This window comes from Pelodiscus sinensis, chromosome 1 (genome assembly GCF_052426305.1).
Source record: "Pelodiscus sinensis isolate ZL-2025 chromosome 1, ASM5242630v1, whole genome shotgun sequence".
In the NCBI taxonomy this organism is placed as follows: domain Eukaryota; kingdom Metazoa; phylum Chordata; order Testudines; family Trionychidae; genus Pelodiscus; species Pelodiscus sinensis.
In genome coordinates, this window is record NC_143052.1 from 127,643,483 (window position 1) to 127,662,189 (window position 18,707).

An 18,707-nucleotide genomic window follows, 5' to 3' on the forward strand; every position below is an offset into this window, starting at 1 on the left:
AGGGAATATTTTATTGACCTTTCTTTTTCCACTCTTTCATGGGAATGAGGCCTACTAAAAAGGAGCACGCAGCAGAGATGGATGCCAACCTCCCCCTCAGAGGGAGGTGGGAGCTGCTCCTTCCTGCATTGGAGGTGGTCTTAAAATGGCCTGGGAAGGGGAGGGGGATTATCATAATCCCAGTTGTCATGGACTTGACACTATTTGTAATTTTATGTCGATATTTATTTAGCTCATGCTACTATTTATACCTCCTTCCTGTCACTGTTTTTCAATGAGCAGGGAGTGATACACCAGCATTCCCTGAGACCTGCAAATAGCAGCAATGTTTTAAATGTTAACTCTTTATCCTTTGCTAGTGTAACCCACACACCTACTGGGTGTATTTCACTGTCCCATGTAGTGGCACTTAGACCACTTACAGAGAGAGAATGAGTGTGCTCTACAGCTTGTGCTAAAAGCCAGTTGGCTCTCAGTTTAGGCTGTTGAGGTCACTCATTCTCTCTCTGGTCTAAGTGCCACTACATGGGACAGTGAACCACACCCAGTAGGTGTAGTGACTGTTCCAGGTAACAATCCCCTGACCTTTCCAAAGGTCACCAAGTTTTACAGTGTGCGCCCACCTCTGCATGAGTTACAAATCACCCTGAACCAATGTGCAGGTAGCTCTGCCAGTCTCTGCTACTCTGCCCCCTGTGCACACTGCCCGGTAGGGGTGGCTTGCTTGTGTCCCAGTGTAAGTGAAAGCAGCTGCCACAGAGAGTGGGGACAATCGCATCCTCTTTGCCTCCCAGTGTTGCCACTTTGGATGGAGGCAGGGCAGAACCTCCCCCTTCCACAGGCCCTATCCACTCCTTTCCCCAAGCTCTGCCCCTGCTTTGCTCCATTGCACTCCTTGCCCAAAACACCCTCCCCCAAGCAACAGAGCCAGGGGATTACTGAGGCCCTGGCATGGGACACTCCCCTCTCCCAATTACTGCAGTGGCAGCAACAGAGCATCCTAAGCCACAGCTGGGGTTGGGCCGGTGTAGCGGTGAGGCAGAGTGAAGCGGGCTGGGAGCTGAGTGGCGGGGGTGGAACTGCGTAGCTCCTGGTGCCGGGGTGGGGGTGTGATCCCTGCGTGTGTCCCCCCCCCCAGGTAATCCCCACGCCGCCGTGGGCCCCATGGGCTGGCTGCATTCCTGGAGGTTTCCTCACAGACATACTCTTCGGTTCCAGCAAAATGCAGGGCAATGTAGCACTTTAAAGACTAACAAGATGGTTTATTAGGTGATGAGCTTTCGTGGGCCAGACCCACTTCCTCAGGTCTGGCCCACGAAAGCTCATCATCTAATAAACCATCTTGTTAGTCTTTAAAGTGCTACATTGTCCTGCATTTTGCTTCAGCTACCCCAGACTAACACGGCTACATTTCTATCACTATTCTTCGGTTCCAGGCTACTCTGTGATTCCCGGGGCTGCAGGGCAATCCTGGCGGGAGGCGACTCCTTCGCGGCAGTGATTTCCGCAGCCTTCTCCGCTTGGCCCTGCGGCTCGGCCATGCCCAGCTAACTCCTTCCCCTGCGCCTGCCGGGAGTTTCCTCTCGCCTCCGCCTAGTTGGAGGGCCAATTCCCCCCCCCCCCCCTCAGCCCCCAGTCTCCTCCCCCCGGGCCTGAGGCGAGTCCTGGTCACTCCGGTTCCCAGCTCCGCCTCAGCCCCTCGCACACCCCCGAGGGGCCGGCCAGCCTCCTGCCTCGCTCCCTTCCCGGCCGCGTTCACTTCATACCAGCCCCGCATTCCTCGCATTCCTCCCTCGCTCCCGCCCGCCGCGGCTGGGAGCGCCCCCCGCCCGGTGCCTCCAGCGCCCGCCCGCCCGCCCGCTCCGCTCGCCAGGTGGGTGCCATCCGCGGGGGGGGGGGGTGCAGCCCTTTGGCCCCGGGCTCCGGCCGCTTCCCTCCCTCCCCGCCCGCCAGCTGCATTTCCCGCCCCCCCCCCCCCATCCATCCCAACTTCCTGCGCTTGCTCGGGGAGCTGGGAAAGGAGCCCCCCGAGCGCAGGGCGGAGCCGCTCCCAGGAGCGCGGCGGGGGCCGCCCGTAACTTTCTGCCGGACTCGGCGCGGGCTGCGCTCGCCAGCTCCCCGCCCGGCCGCCCTCTGCGGCGCTAGGACACACGCGCACCCCCCACCCTCCCAGCCCCAACTCCCACCGCCGCGGCCAGGGGGTGGGGAGCAGGAAAGAGCGAGGCTGAGCCGCTCGGCAGGAATGAGCCTGCTCTGTTCCCCTTGGCAGCGAGTCCCGGAGCAGGCGGCGGAAAAGGGGAAGCGGATTGGAAGCCGGTTCCTCTGCGTGTAGGGAACAAGCGCCACTCTCCAGGTCAGGAAACGCTCTTTCACCGCCTGCTTTTCCTCGCGGCGGACGGGTGCGTGGGGCGAGGAGGGGGGAGGAGAACGGCACAAATGTACAAAGAGATCGGGAAACGGATGGAGGCTGCTGGCTGCCTCCCCCTTTCTCTTCCCAAACTGTTGGAACTTGTTGCTGTAGAAGAAACCAACAGCCCCCTGGAGAAGCCCTTGAGAAATCGGTGCAGTGAGCACCTTGTATTGATTTTGTTTGTACTGTTCTTACACCGGGGGTGGGAGTCTCCATTTACATTTAAATTCCACGCCCCCCCCCCCCAGCCCTACAGGAAAGTGATGAGCCCCCGTGGGACTTTTCCCTGCGGCGGAGAACGCGCTCTGGGGGCCTCAGTTATTAAAAAATGGAGCAGGGGGAGGGAGTGTTTCCTGGCCCTTTCTCGTGTGTGGCTGTTCCCCCTCCAAGCCTCTCCTGTGCTTCCCCCGGAGGTTAAGTACCCTGCAGCCAGCAGGGAAGGGGCCCTGTGTATCTTGAAAGTGGGGAAGCCCTGTGGGCTCTTTGGGGGGGGGTGTGTGTGAAAAGGGCAATATATGGTGGGTTGTGGTTTTTGGTTTTTTTTTTACGGAAACTTGACTCGAATGATTGTTAGTTTTTGCAAGCTGAAATCAGTGGGACTCCTCCACAAACACACACCACCAAGTTCTTTTTATGCATAGAGTGGAAGGAGGCTGATTTTGTTCCTGTTGCCTGTCGCCTGGGAAAGATTGCCGAGAGGCTGCCCCCAGACGTGGGCAGTCATGACTGTCCGTGCGCAACATCGCAGGGAACATGTATCCACCTGTCCGTCTGCCTGTCCATCTGTCGGTGTAGATGTCAGAGGCTTCATTGTCTCTGCTCTGGAGGGAAGCAGGCAGCAGGACAGGGCGTTGGGCGATGGGGAGGAGCGAGAGGGCCAGAATAAGGGGTAGAGAAGCAGTACAAGTAGGACTGGACCCGATTGGAAAGGCTGCTGCGCTGCTTGGTGATTTTTCTCACGCTAGAGAAGAGTCTGGACTCGGCTGTAATTAATATAACAGCGGATTCGTTATTGAGGCTGCTGGGCACAGAGAAACTGTAGTTCTCACTGGCTCTGTTGCCTCCTAGACTTACCAAAGGCAGCCTGTTGCTGCACAGTGCCACCTTACAGGGTTTCCCCTAAATCCTGGCCTGGACTGTACAGTCACTCACTGGACTATGCACTGTATGTACTTGTCTAAGACCACTGGACAAAAAGGGACTTTCAGTGGAAATTGCCAGCTGATGGTTTTGTTTTTCAGAAAAATTCAGAGTTCAACCAGAATACAATACATTAAAAAGTGTCAAATTTCCTGTCAATATGATGTGAGAGAAATCTCTTCCACCCCTTTTCACTTTCTTGAATGTGCTTTTCTATTTTGAAGTCCTTCAATTTTTTAAACAGTTAAAGTAATAGTTTAAAATAAAAAAACCTAGTGTAGAACTTTCATAGAAACCCATATCACAGCAGCACTGCAGTCTGTTCTTGTGAGTCACATGACTGAGAAGAGGATCTGGGAGAAACAAGTTTAGAACAAACAATTGTAAGAATATCCTCCGGAATCTCTCTAAGTCACTTGACTTCAGTGTGAAGACTGGGATGGTGTAGATAGAGGACTGGGATGGTTGTTGAATAGTAAAGTAACTAGTGCACAAGACATACTCTGTTCTGAGTGATTGTTACAGTTGTTTTCACAGCTTCTGCCCACAGTTTTGTGTAAATTTTTACATCTAAAATTCAGGTGTGCCATTGATAAGGCTGTCTCTCTGAATTCTTGGTTCAATAGCAACTGAGCTCAGTCAGCCTCTGGGGGAGTTCAGAAAGTTAACTCTGACCAGGCCATTAGGTTATTTCAGAGAGAAGCAGAAATTCATTTTTATTTGTTCGTAGAAATTAAAGACTGATTACATTATCCAACTCATCATGCATCTCTTGGCAGGTGGGATGCAATGCAGAATTTTTCCCTAAATCCCATTTGATAGTGCTTTGTCCAGTCAGGTTTTTTAAATGCCAACTGATAGAACTTCCACCGCTTCTCATGTGAGGCTGTCCCACACCCTGATACAAGTCACTAAGGGTATGTCTACACTACAAAGTTAATTCGAACTAACAGACGTTAGTTCGAATTAACTTTCATAGGCGCTACACATACAAACCGCTAGTTCGAACTTAATTCGAACTAGCGGAGCGCTTAATTCAAACTAGGTAAACCTCATTCCACGAGGACTAACGCCTAGTTCGAATTAAGTAGTTCAAATTAAGGGCTGTGTAGCCACTTAATTCGAACTAGTGGGAGGCTAGCCCTTCCCAGCTTGCCCTGGTGGCCACTCTGGGCACCACCAGGGAAACTCGTCTGCCCCCCTCCCAACCCCGGAGCCCTTAAAGGGGCATGGTCTGGCTACGGTGCCCGTGCCAGGTGCAAGCCTGCCAGCACCCAGCCAGCAGACCCTGCACCTGGCACGACACGAGCCAGCCACCCGCTGACACCCAGCCCTCCGCCTCTTCCTGGGACCAGGCTAGCGGCTCCCAAGAGCCTGCCCGGGGCTGCAAGAGGCAGGCGCCTGCCTGGTCTAGTGTGGACATCGTGGACCTCATCCACGACCTCCGCACTAGGCACAGGAAAGTGGCCGGCTAGGGCAGGATAGCTGCCAGCCTGGCCACCCAGGAGCAGGTGTGCATGAAAATCAAGGTGGTCCAGTGAGACCTCCAACCCTGAGCCCTGAGCTTCGAACATAAAAACATAAGAACGGCCATACTGGGTCAGACCAAAGGTCCATCTAGCCCAGTAGCCTGTCTGCCGACAGCGGCCCATACTAGGTACCCTGGAGGAGATGGACCGAAGACAATGACCAAGCCATTTGTCTCGTGCCATCCATCTTCAGCCTTCCACGAACAGAGGCCAGGGACACCATTTCTACCCCCTGGCTAATAGCACTCCATGGACCCAACCTCCATGACTGTATCTAACTTCTCTTTAAACTCTGTTATAGTTCTAGCCTTCACAGCCTCCTGCAGCAAGGAGTTCCACAGGCTGACTATTTGCTTTGTGAAGAAGAACTTCTGTTATTAGTTTGAAGCCTGCTACCCATTCATTTTATTTGGTGTCCTCTAGTCCTTCTATTATGGGAACTAATGAAGAGCTTTTCTTTATGCACCCTCTCCACACCACTCATGATTTTATAGACCTCTATCATTTCCCCCCCCGTCTCGTCTTTTCTAAGGTCCCTTTAAGCACAGCCCGCTCGGCTAGCCTGAGACAGCAGCTCCACGCTCTAAGTCCTAATCTGATGCCCTGTCGGCACTGCTTCTGGCCATCCTTAACCTCGGTTCAGGGTCCACTCAATGTGGACATGCTAGTTCGAATTAGCAAAATGCTAATTTGAACTAGTTTTTAGGTCTAGATGCACTAGTTCGAATTAGCTTAGTTCGAATTAACTAATTCGAATTAAGTTAGTTAGTGCTGTAGTGTAGACATACCCTAACAGAGAAGTTTTCCCTATATTCAGCTAATTTTACTTTTCTTAACATTTCATTACTTCTGTTTATGCCTCAGTATACCATACTAGGTAATTCATCACTTTCTCTCCAGTACCTTCTAAGTACTTGTGAAGTGTTAGGACCCTCAGCCTTTTCATAATGAGTCTATATTTTCAAACTTTCCTCATAAATTAGTTCTTCTAGACTTCTGATAGTTTGTGCTACTCTCTCTGAACTCTCCAGTTTGTCATCATCCTTATGGAGATGTAGGTTCCAGGATAAGATGCACTATTTCAGGAGAGGACAAACTTGTCTTTGAGTAAAGTGATGTCTGACAAAATGACACTAATAATTTATGCAGTCATAGTGCCTTGTAAATTCATATCCAATTTGTTCTGTATGCCCACTGTAGGGTGTCGTTAAGCCGTGCTGTTTCCAAGGTTTTCCCCTCATGTTGTATATCATGCCGTTTTCCCCTAACTGTACTGGCTTTACATTTTCCACATAGCATCTTATTTTCTAACCTCTCTTGGCCCCAGTAAATCATCTCTGTTCACTGGTGTTTGTAACTCTGATTCCGCATCATCTGCAAAATTCATTAACATGACATTTATTTAGTCTTCCAAATAATTAATTAAGATGTTAAATAAAACTTAACTAACACTGATCTTTGCAACTCCATAACAGACATCCCTGCCTCCTTGATACATTGTTATCTATCTTTCCCCTTTGCTTCGCAACCTTTGTGCTCATTTTCCATCTATGTCAGTGTTGCTATCTGAATCAATTTGAATTACTTTTCCAGGTATGATTTCCTGGAAGAGAAACAAATGCTTTCCTAAATCTCAACTTACTACATCATCGACATTCCTCTCATTTGCTAACTTTGTAACTCTGTCCCCATTCAGAAAGTAATTGAGTTTGTCAAGATTTACAGTGGACTTTAAAAACTCATATTGCTTTGTTCCTGCTTCACTGCCATCGATCTAGGCGTCACTGCTATGCTCATCACCATGGTAAATGAGCACCTACTAGGTTACCCTTGGAGCCCAGCAAAGAGCATTATAAAAGCCCAAGAATTTGCCTGCATGGAACTCCTTGCAGGATCCTGAACAAGATAATTAGCTTGTCTCCCCCTCCTTATTTTTGTTCCCAACACTTATGATCAATCACTCTCCCAGTGTTTTGTTTTGTTTGTTTGTTTGTTCATATGTTTTCAGAAGTAGGCATTTTCCTGCTACGGAAGGGCACTTTTTCTAATTAGAGACACCTCAGATTCAGGCCAGGGACCTGTACTTTTAGTTCCCCTGTTCATATTTCATTTTTGATACTAACACCAGAAGCTTGGTATTGTATTCCATCTGCTGGGCTTCAGTGTACAAGATGGAGCTGAACATGTGTCTTTGGAGCTTCTTCTGGGCTGTTGTCTTAGAGAAAATAAATTAGCTTAGTCCTCACAGTGTTTCCCTTCAAACAGTATGGTAACCATTAATGACAGATGTCCAGTCAAAGTCTAATCCACAGTAACCAATGGCTGCAGGGTAATAACTAAGGGAGGAAAGGTCAGGAGAGCACAGAGAACGTGTAGAGTGTGAAGTGAGTGTGTGAGACAGCACAACTACGGATGGTGCAGAAATAGGGATGATGTGATGGTGAGTGTGTCAGCCTATCCGGGCTGAAAATATCCTGCTTCAGTTTTGCCCTTGGGTAGAAAACACTAATATTATACCTACTGCACTGGTGAACCTAGAACTGGCAGGGCTTAAAGGGGCACCCTCTACTTGGAGTTTGCTTGTTTAAAAAATGAAGCGAAAGTACTTTGAGATCCCTTGCCTATCTCTGAATCCCTCTGCCAATTTTTGTACATTTACAATATCATTTTCCCAATTTTTTGAAAAGATTTTTCTCTCTCCCCCTTATTGCTGTGTGAAGGACCCACACAAACAACAAGGGAAACTGACTATACAGAGGAAACAATGAAAATGGTCAGATCACATCGTTCAAGTAAGCTAACTGGAAAAACAAAGACAAATAACAGTTTGTCTCTAATCTCTCTCAATCACAGATGTTACATATAGCGATAGGTAAAAGAATTTCAGATAAAAATGTAAAGTTGACAGTGTCCCTTTAAGCAACTAGTTTTGCTTAGCAGGGGGCATCTGCAACTTAACCCTGCAGAAGGTATATAACTAGCTGATTTTCCCTGGGAGAGGGGCTGGGAGATTAGAGAGACAAACTAGTGCACCTGCAGGAGATACTGTCCCAGAATATGGGAGGAAAATTTAACCTGGATGTGGCCTTTTTCTTTCTCTTCAATTGGTGCTACATTTGTACCTCTGTGAAAGAGGCACCTGATTTGGGACTGAGCACAGAGTGATGTTTTATTTTTTCTTTCTGTGACAAACCTAATAACCCAACACCCTGGAAAATGGGGAGACAGCAGGGCCAATTTTTATCTCAGTTATCCTGGTATAAATTAGGAGTAGCTCTACTGACACCAGTGGAAAAACACTCATTAAACAGGAATGAGCCCAGAATCAGGGCCAGTATCTGCTTGTTCACATCCTGTTACAAAGGAATTAATCTGATAATATTCCATGAATCCTGGCTCTGTACTGCAATCCAGTTGTTTTCAAGTAACAATCTATAAACATTGAGCTGCTAATGGGGCCCAAATGGGCTATGGGGACATTTTCTGGCTCTTGCAAAGATTCCTGCCAGCCCTAGGTGTTACAGGTAGACTCTGTTATGTGATTTAGCTGTTTCCCAGGCATTCCTTGGCCAGTGGTTCTCAACCAGGGCCCTAGTTTCAGGAGATGCACCAAGCAGGGCCTGTGTTAGATTCACTGGGGCCCAGTACAGAAAGCTGGAACCCCATTGCCACTTGAGTTCTGCCACCAGGGGCTGAAGCCAAACCGGAGCAACTTAGCTTCCTAAGACTCCTGTGATGTGGGGCACCAAGCAGCTGTACTGCTTGCTAACCCCTACCACCGACTCTGGCTTTTATAAGCAGAAAATCCCTTGTTGTGGCACAGGTGTGCAGTGGAGTTTTCATACCACTTTTGGGAAGGCCTCAGAAAGCAAATGATGGAGAACCCCTGCCTTAGGCCTCAGTTCAGCATAGGGTTGCCAGGTGTCCAGTTTTGAACAGGACGGTCCAGTATTTGAGCTTTCTGTTTGGGAAACAAATTGAGAAAATAGAAATGTCTGGTATTTTCTAAATAAGATGTAATGTAGATTGTGATGTAATGTCAAGTATTTTTGTTGAAACCAGCTGGCAACCCTAGTTCAGCAAAGTATTTAATATCTTTCTTTAAGTGTGCTTAATTCCAACTGCAGTCAGGGGGAGTAAAGCACATGCCTAAGTGCTTCACTGAACTGAGGCCTTATTTTAGATGATTGGAGGGGCCAGAAGTAAAAACTTGCTTCTCTCTTAGGACCTCGGATAGGCAGTGACTGTGTTGGTGACAGCTGCAGTGCTAATGTTGAGCAAGGGGGCAGTCAGGTTGTCATCCAAGAAGGCACGCAGATGCTGTTGGATGATGGCCACATAATAAACCATATATACAATGGGAATACTGATGTTTTCACCGCCAATGTTAACTTTTGCTGGGATCTTCAAGAGCTTTAAATTTCAATGGATTTGGGTGTGTCACAGTCCTGTAGCCTCCTTTGTAATTCCCAGCCATCCGGGATAACATGAAGAATAATCTTGAATGACTTCCTGTTTTATTACAGTAGCTTTGCTCTAAAAAGACCGAAACTTTATATTGTGCATTTTAAATAGTGACTAATTCACTATTAGAATTACTAAATAAAATTCTACAACCTTGTTTACACTGGAGTGAACCATTACATTTCAACCTATGTAAATGAATTCGATGGATAATTCTAGTGCGGCTGAGGACATATTTATTTAGCTGACACTTGTTACTGCACTCACTCATTTTACATCACTATGGATCCTTCCACTTCAGGAGTGCCAGTCCTGATTTCCCCTGGCATAAGTGAGAGCTGAAGTAGGCCCTCAGTCTGCGTGTGCCCTTTTGAGTTGTGTGTGCTGTTCTCTCGTCATCACAGATGGCACTAACATTGGATCATGCCAAAGACCACGCATGCAGTCTTATCTCATTGCATCCTGTTTGACTACATAATCAGGGGCTGCACTGATGGAAATTCTCATGCTTTCTTGTTTTGATTTGGATTGCTGCGCTGGACAGTGCATCCTCTCTCTGGTACAGATCAGGCTGAGCTACTGTGATCATTTAAGACAGTTTTGTTTTGCTTTACTCAGGAATTCAGGTGCCATGTGCACAGCAGCTGCTGCAGGGAGAGTCAGTGTACTAAGTAGGGATGATAAAAAGCCCCCCCCCCCTTCCTCCCTCCCCAGTAAATGTGTAACCGCTGAAATTTTCAGTGGTTACACATTTACTCACAGGGGGAGAGGTGGCTCTCCGGGAGCTGATGCTTTCAGGGAGCCTGCATAAAAGCCAGCTCCTTGCAAGCACCGACTCTCGTCTGCTCCCCTTCCTTCCATGCTGCTGCCTCTGGTACACTGGTTAACCACTTAACCATATACGCTATCACATCCCTAGTACCAAGGAAACTGAGCGAGTTAAGCTCTGAGTGGGAACCCAGGCTTGCGAGTGACACAGTCTCAAAGCAGCAGTGCTATGAAGGACTTTTCCTTTACAAAACAGACTTGCCCTGTAGTGAGTCAGACAGCCATTGTGCTGCGTGGTCAGGCAGAGCAAGGACTCTATCCATTGGTCAGACATAGATTACAGAAATCTCTTCTCCTTTCCTCCCTGCCTGCCTTTGTGCTAGTCTGGCCTGTTGCTACGACCCAGTAGAGTCCATGCTTCACCTCTGTTACTTGCATTTGAAGCTTTTTACAAACCCAGATTTTCCCAAATATCATTCAAATGACTCGGCTCTTGAATATCACTCACATTTCAGCAAAGCATTATTACCCTTCCCTGTGCTAAAGCCCATCAAGATGCGTGGCAATGCCCTTTCCACCAAGAATACCAGAGTCAAAAACTCTCTCAGCAGCTGTGCCTGTTGAATGCTGGTAGTGCAGGACAGTGCGGTACAAGACACAGATGCATATCAAGACTGCCCCTGCTTCAAAGAGTTTATAATCCAAGGGAGCCAGATGCAGAATAGATTGCATATCCCTGGGAGTGACAAGGCTGTAATCATACATACTGTTCAGTTCCTGTGGACACTAGGGAAGAAAGGACTCTTCAGGAGGGATTTGCAGGAGGGAAGGAGGCTGCCTGGATTGGAATGGAAAGAGTTGCATGGAAGAGAGCACGGATACGAGAGAAATGGATCAATGGGGCATCATGCCAGGTATGACTGGGAGAGCAGAGTGGTCAGGGAAGAGACTAGGGGTACGTCTAGACTACAGGGTTTTGTCGACAGATACTGTCGACAAAGCTTCTGTCGACAAAGAGCGTCTAGACTACATTCAGTTCTGTCAACAAAGCAAGCTGCTTTGTCGACAAAACCCTGTAGTCTAGACACAACCCTACATGCAATAACACCTTCTGTCGACAGAACTCTGTCGACAGAAGGCGTTATGCCTCGTAAAATGAGGTTTACCAGCGTCGACAAAACTGCTGAGTTCTGTCGACGTTATGTCGACAGAACTCAGCGGTAGTGTAGACACAGGTATAGTTTTGTCGACAAAAGTCGACTTTTGTCGACAAAACTCTGTAGTCTAGACACACCCTAGGTTGGAGATGAAGGCCAACGCAAACTTCTGTAAGGACTCAAGAGCTAAGAAATGAATATAAACTTAGGTTCTGACTCAGCTCCCATTGACGTTAATAGAAAAACCCGCAGTGTGAAATGGAAGTCCATGGAAACACCCCCACTGATTTCAGAAAGTTCCTGCTCCAGAGAGATTGATTCCTATTGATGTTGGCTGTCCTTCTCTTTTCCCCTGCAAGCCTTAACTAACCCCACATACTCTTGTATATCTGACATCTTCTCCATTTCCCGGAGTTTTTTCATTTTAATGTATGTGCATCTCCTCCTGAAGACACATTTATTTATTGCATGAATTCTTCGTTTTCAGAGGAACTGAGCCATAATTAGTGTCCCTTGGGGTTTCCGAGCCTCCTTCCACTCTGGTGAGTTTCAATGCTCTTTCCTCTTGCACCTTAGTAGCTAGATTTCTTAATTCCCCAACATATGCCTTCCTCAGATCAAAAGCGCTGGTACTGCTGCATTGTGTGAATACGTTCCTTGCCATGCTGAATGCAAGGAACTGGTTGTTATTGCTTCCAAGTTCCCTATTATTCTCAGCCAGAGCCTCTCTCGGACTATGAAGCAGCTGTGGCGTGCCGTCTTCTCTGGCTCTGTGGGTTATTGGGAAGTTTTTTGTAGGTTTGGATGGTATTTGTTACCCAACAGACAGTTAGATACTGTAGTTACAATTCTTAGCAAGAATGGTGTTTCATGGCTTAGCATACCCCGAGAGTTCTCCCAAGGGTTTTTCATTATTTGATCAGAGTAACGCCTAGGGGGCCCCAGCCAAGATTAGAGTACCGTTGTCCTGGGCGCACCCTACAGATTCATAGCAAGTAATAGTCCCTGCCCTGGAGAGTCTACAATCCATATATATAGGATAGAGAAAGAGTGAGATGGGAAACAGGGACACGTGGTAAGTCAGTCGCAGAATCAGCACTGGAACCTTTGTCACCTGACTTCCAGTCCAGTGCCCTATCCACTAGCCCACACTGCCTCACGTTCCCATTCTGGTGTCCAAGACACATGTAGTGGGGGGGGGCTGTGCTTAACAAACCGTGCATGATACTGGATCCCTGGCGAGGAGAGTACTTACACAAAGCAGCTCTAAGAAAGCTGAACAACTGTAGCCAGCTGGCTGCAATTCTTCACAACCCCAGGAAAGTCTGATTTTTGTGTTGAGTGGAGCAGCTGTCACAAACACTTCGGAGGAAGCTGCTACCAACAGTAATAACCTGGAGGACGGATATTAGGAAGCAGATGTGTCAGATTATGGATGCCCTCCTTGTCAATGAGGCCTCTGCTGAAGGGCCCTTGGCAGCTGTCTGTCCCTGCAGGAACTCTGAATCTCAATGAGATGCCATGTGTGGGAGGGAAGAGAGCAAGCACTGATCTTACCAGTCCCGGGGAAAACAACTGAACTGAAGCTGCTGGATCTGTAAGGGTTTTGCCCTGTTATTCTCACGTTCCTTTCCCGCTGCCCACAGAGCTGATACATTAAAATGAAGCTGATACATTAAAATGAAGGACAGGCCACAGCAAAGGAAAAACACAGGCACCAAGAATGAAGGGAAAAAAATAGGAATTGAACAGAAGGAATTGTGGCAGCAGTAAAGGTAGTGGTGGTGTGAGGTATCAGCCTGTTCAAGCTCTGAAAATGTGGGTGGGACTCTTAAAACACAAGTAGCTACCTTTCTACAACAAATAAGGAGGGGAAGGGTGGCAGAAGCAAGGGTTAACTTGTGACAGAGAATGATAAAAGGGGGAAAAGGAGTAAAGGTCACTAACTCAGAATGAGGGCACTCCAAGAGGGACACCAAGAAGAGAATCCTGGACAACACCTACTGCTCTGAGAGAATCTAAGTAATCTGTGGACAGTGCCCAAAGGAACTCTACCTGGGTACGTGAGGTCAGAGTGAAAGGAAATAGGTAGAGCTGGGTAGAAAACAGATTTTCCATTGTGCAGGAAAGTCTCACATTTCAAAATTTGGTTTAATTCCACATCGGCAAGTAAACATTTTTCTGCAAAAATAGAAAGTCTAAGAAATATTTGTTTTGGAAATATCAGAATGTTTTGGTTTTGATTTCACCAAAATATCTTGTTTTGTTGTCAAATTGTTTGTTAGGTAATGTCAAAGCATGATAGTATAAAATATTTTGTATTTAATGCATTTCATATGACATATAATGTGATGGGATCCCAGAAGTGCAGCCTGGAACTGTGGGTCTGCCATGTCCCCTTCTGGGAAAATGGTGCGGAGAACCCTGGGTCAGCTGGGGACTCCCCAGCTGATCCTGGGTTCTGCTGAAATGCTGCGGGGAGCCCGGGATCAGTGGGAGAGTCCCCAGCTGACCCTGGCTCCACGTGGCATTTCAAATGGACAGCGCAGCATGGAGCCTGGGGACTCTGAGTCATGACTCTGCACCATGCTGCGCTGCGGCTTTGAAATGCACAAGAGCCCTCAACGGGCTCATTTCAAAGATGAATGCGGAAGTGCCTGTCGAGTAGCTGATGGAAATTCCATCGACTACTTGACTAGTCAATTAACTGCAATTTAACATCCTTACTCCAGGCAAGTCTGGTGGGCATTGCTGAGTCCCCAGGCAAGATTGAGCAGTTCCCCTGGCATGGCCTCATGAAGATGAGTCCTTGAATTCTAGTTCCCTTGCTAGATGGTGACTATTGAATTGATAGTTGTTTGACATCCATCCTGGGCATTGGTTACTCTCCTTGCTGTTGTCTTTTGGGAGCTAATATCTGGCTGATTGTCCAAATTTTAGTGTGTTTTAGTGACAACCACACAACGTGATTTCATAATTTCACAGTTACATTCAGATGAGGAATATGGTGGTTGGAGGGGGCTCCCCTAAGATATAGAGCATCCCATATAATATATGTAACATTTCTAATATATAAATCAAATAATCGTGTAATATAAAAATAGAGATGTATTGAAATTATAAAGTTGAAGTGGAACATTTTTACCTTATCTAAACGAAACATTTTGACTTCCTGCAAAATGTTTTAATTACAGCAAAGTTGCTTTTTCTTGTTCTGTTGAAATTTGTTTGACCAGCTCTAGAGGTAGGCCAGGCTACCAGAGAAGCCTCCATCATCCCGCCCCACACCATAATCCAGCTTTCTCCTCCTGCTGTGAGGAGTGGCTGTTTTGGCCAAGTGTAAAGGGCCAGACTTCGGTTTCCAGGAATGTCAGTCTCTGCTCAGGTGAAAGAGAGCAGGTACAGTGCAGGGAGCAGCAGCTCCGGCTCCTGTATTGCTGTAGCTCAGTCCTGACCTGAATGAATCACCATGAGTCCCTGATTCAGGAAATCCTGTAAGTCCATCGCTGTTTCAGAAGCACTTAAGCAAGCACTTAAAGTAGGGTTGCCAGACGGCTGAAACAAAAATACCGAACACCCCCTAACCCCCCCCCCCAAAAAAAAACACCTGGAAAAAGTTTTGTTGAAGGGGGGAAAAAAGGGGAAAAAAAAAAAAAAACCTCCAGGAACCTGAATCGCTGCTAGGGGTTACCAGGTAGTCATTAAAAAAAACCGAAAAAAAACCCAGACATGCTTCAGGGGGGGAGGGAGGGAGAAGGACCAGCCAGGAAGGGAGCGGTGCTGGCCGGGAAGGGAAGGGGAGGGGCAACGGGGATGGCCAGGGGAGATGGGGGGGCCAATGGGAAGCAGGGCTGGTCGTGGGGGGCAGGGTTAGGCGGAACAGGGCTGGCCGCGGGATATCGGGGGAGGGAGGAGGGCTGGCTGGGAGTAAGGGGGGGTGGGAAGCACAGCTGGGGGGATATCGGTGGCCGCGAGGGTGGCTGGGAGGAAGGGGAGCCGGGAAGCAGAGCTGGCGGGGGAGTGGGGAGGCTGCAGCAGCGCTGGCCTTGGAGATCAGAAACAGAAATGGGCCAGCAGGAAGCAGAGCTGAAGGGGGGTTGAGGGCCGCGGTGCTGGCCGGGAGGAAGGGGGAGTGGGAAGCTCAGCTGGTGGGGGAGGTGCAGCGGCGCTGGCTGGGAGGAAGGGGGGGCAGGAAGCAGAGCTGGGGGGCGTGTAGGGGGGCTGGCCGGGGAAGATCAGGAGAGGAAGTGGGGGAGAACCGGCTGGCCGGGAAGGGGGGGTGAGCAAATCAGCCAGCGGGGAGCGGGACTGACCTGGGCACTTGCTGCCTGTCCTGCGCAGGCTCCTGGCGATGCACAAGCGAGGAGGAGGCTTCCCCTCCTCCTCACACTCAACCGACTGAAGGCTCCCGGTGGCAATCGTGGCCCTGTCTCCCAGCTGGGACTCCCAGCTGCTCCCTCCGCCCCCGCCAGGCTTCCATCCTGTGTGCAGCTGGAAAAATCAGAAAATACCGACATTGCACATGTCCGGTATTTTCTGATGTTTTTTACCGGACAGAGCACACAAACACCAGAGTGTCTGGTACAATACCGGACACCTGGCAACCCTAGCTTAAAGTTAAGTACAGTACTTAGAAAGTCATAAGTCTTCATGGCCTAGTCCAGTGGGACCCAAAACTGTCTGTAAAGTCAACCATCAACTGCATTTTTTTGCAACCTACTTGTGGTCCAAATTTATGTGTGTGCGTGCGGGGGGTGCCATCCATCCACAGCAGCACCCTCCACCCAAGCACAGTAACCCTAATCCCAGCCTCGTGGAAAAAAACCCCTAGTATTGGGATGGGAACAATGGAGAGCCGAGCCCACTCTGCATTTATCCTGCAGCGATGGCAATTCGTCTGTGGAGCTGGACCCCAGAAGTTGCCTGATTTGAGTCTTGCAACCTGGCACATGGGGTCTCAGTACCACTTGGGTCTGGCCCGGCTGCCCCTCTGTCCAGCATGAGGGGCAGCTGAGCCAACCCTGAGCCATGCTGTGACTCTGTGCACCATGTCGATGTCTGGCGTGGAGTCCAGGTCCAGCCCCATAAGATAGTAGCTACTGCTGCAGGGAGAGTGGGGGGCAGGCTCGCTCTCAAACCCTCCCAAGCCTGCAACCCATTTACTACCTTCCTGCCCCCGTGGATTGGTTTAGTTCAAATAGTCTTAAAGGTGTTATCCAGTACCTACTTGGTGGGGTGGGAGGGTTGTAATTGTAGTCCTTCCCACACAGGAAAAACACACACATTTTGATTCATAAAGACCCTGCTTTCGCTAGGCAGTAGCCGCGTCTGTATTACTATAAAAGACATGTTTAACACCTTAGCTGACACAGGTTACAGTGCTAGACAACATGAGGCAAGTTGTAGTTTTAACATTTAAACAGGGTCAATCTTTAGGGCTGAACACGAGTTAAAAATAAAATGTACTTTGTGCCCACTTGGATTTGATCTTGTTAAAAACAGACCTTTTTATCCTAGTGTAGACAGAGTCCAGGCCCCAGGGAGCAAGGCGATTTCTAAGCGTGAGAAAAGAGGTGATAAAGAGGTGATTTGGGTTTTTACTTTTTCTGTTGCTGAATCTCCGCTGAGGAGACGTGACTCATTGCCCAGGAGCAGAATCTCTTGGATGTCTGAATAACCTTCTGCAGAGCACCTGCCAATGGAATAGGCCATTGGTGATTGACATCTGACTATTAGTTGTCCATTTTTCATTCTCTTAAAGGCATGGTGCCTGTTTTGGTTCAGTTCTCATTACAGTTCTGGTGTCATGTTGCTTAGGACTGAGTTTCAGTTATCTCAATGCCTTTATCTTCTTTCACATGTTTTATGTGGGGGTGTGAGCACACGGTTAGTGTCCATTTCCTTGGAGTTCAGTGGAAAACAAAGCAATCCCCCAGAATGGAGTTCTAATAATTATGCAGCCTGGCATCTTTCAGTCTCCATGCAACCACCAGATTAGTCATTTTGTGTATATTGTTATTATTATTTTATTATTACATTATTATACTGTTTTTTGTTTCAAAAGCTTTTGTGTCACCTGCGGTGACTGTTTAGGATTGAAATGGGTGTGGATATTACAAAATCTTCAGGAAACCAGTGTTGTCAACTCTCATAACTTTTTCATGAATCTTGCAATATTTGGGGGTTTATCCCTCTTAAAGCTCCAGCTTCTGGAATCATATGAATTCATGAGACTCTTGGGGAGAAGGGGTTTCCAGTAAAGTTCAAGCCCTCGGGGTGTAGAAGTGCTTGAAAAAACAAATCCAAAAGATTCCAAAACCAAAAAGAAAACGATAAAAGCCTAAAATTAATTATTTTAAGCCAGTCCGATGACATTGGGGGCCTTACTCCTGAATTTTGAATGCTTGGGATTGGCAGAACTGGGAAATCTTCCCAGCACAGGCCTTGCAAACAAAACAGCATCTCCAAGTCTGCGGAGTGTGGTGATTGCTGGTAGGAGCCCTAACCTACTCTTGGTCTCTTTCTCTGCACTTTCTCTTGCTCCTTTAGCCCCTTCAGTTCTGCTTTTCATTTTCATATCTTTCCCCCTCACCTTACCACACATTTTCATCCTTCCTTTTTACTCTGCTTCTTCTCAGTCTTCTTTTCCTTGGTGATCATTTTTCTTCTCTTTCAGTCAGTCTTTCTTCCTTCCTCCCACCCTGACTGATTAGGTTTTGTATTCTAGTGGCACCTACTTGTCCTCTCTGAGACAAGGGCCCTATTGTGCTAGGCCTTTCTATAGACAAGTCCTGGAGCAGAGATAGCTGCTGCCTCAGAGTGTTGGCAGTCTGTGTCAGACAAGACAGAGCATACGTCTCTCTTTTTCTTTTGTTCTCTCTTGTCTGTGTTTGTCTTTTTTCCTGTTCCTTTTCCTTTCCTTCCTCCTTATGTCTGGGTCTCTGTCTCTTTCTCTCGCCTTGCTTCTTCAGCTCTGCCTTCTTGTCTCCATCCTGCTTTTTTCTGGGTTTTCCTCCATCACTTTTCCCTCCTCCCTCTCTGCTTCCAGCTACAGTCTCATTGCTCTGTTTACTCCCTCTTCACTATCACTCTTTCTCTGCTCTGGGTTCTCTCACCCAGTTTGAGCCTCTTCTTTTCGCTGCCCATGGCCATGTCTGTGCTGCCACTTTCCTGCCCTGCAACTTTTTAGCTCAGGGGTGTGAAAAACCTGTGAAGCATGGATATAAATGGACTCCCACC

The 18,707-nt window shown here is 48.1% G+C and overlaps 1 protein-coding gene across 5 annotated transcripts in view; it reads left to right on the forward strand.

The window, feature by feature from the left end:
• The first annotated feature begins 1,742 nt into the window (after positions 1-1,742).
• Positions 1,743-18,707, forward strand: part of TEAD4 (TEA domain transcription factor 4) — an 81,156-nt gene continuing 64,191 nt past the window's right edge. The window contains exons 1-2 of one of the 5 annotated variants that reach the window (XM_089770673.1): positions 1,743-1,873; positions 2,270-2,353. The gene's annotated coding sequence lies outside the window, so the exon portion shown is untranslated. Of the gene's footprint in view, positions 1,874-2,162; positions 2,354-11,994; positions 12,011-18,707 lie in introns of those variants that run through there. The other 4 variants (XM_075900387.2, XM_089770681.1, XM_089770674.1 and 1 more) reach the window with 4 other exon arrangements.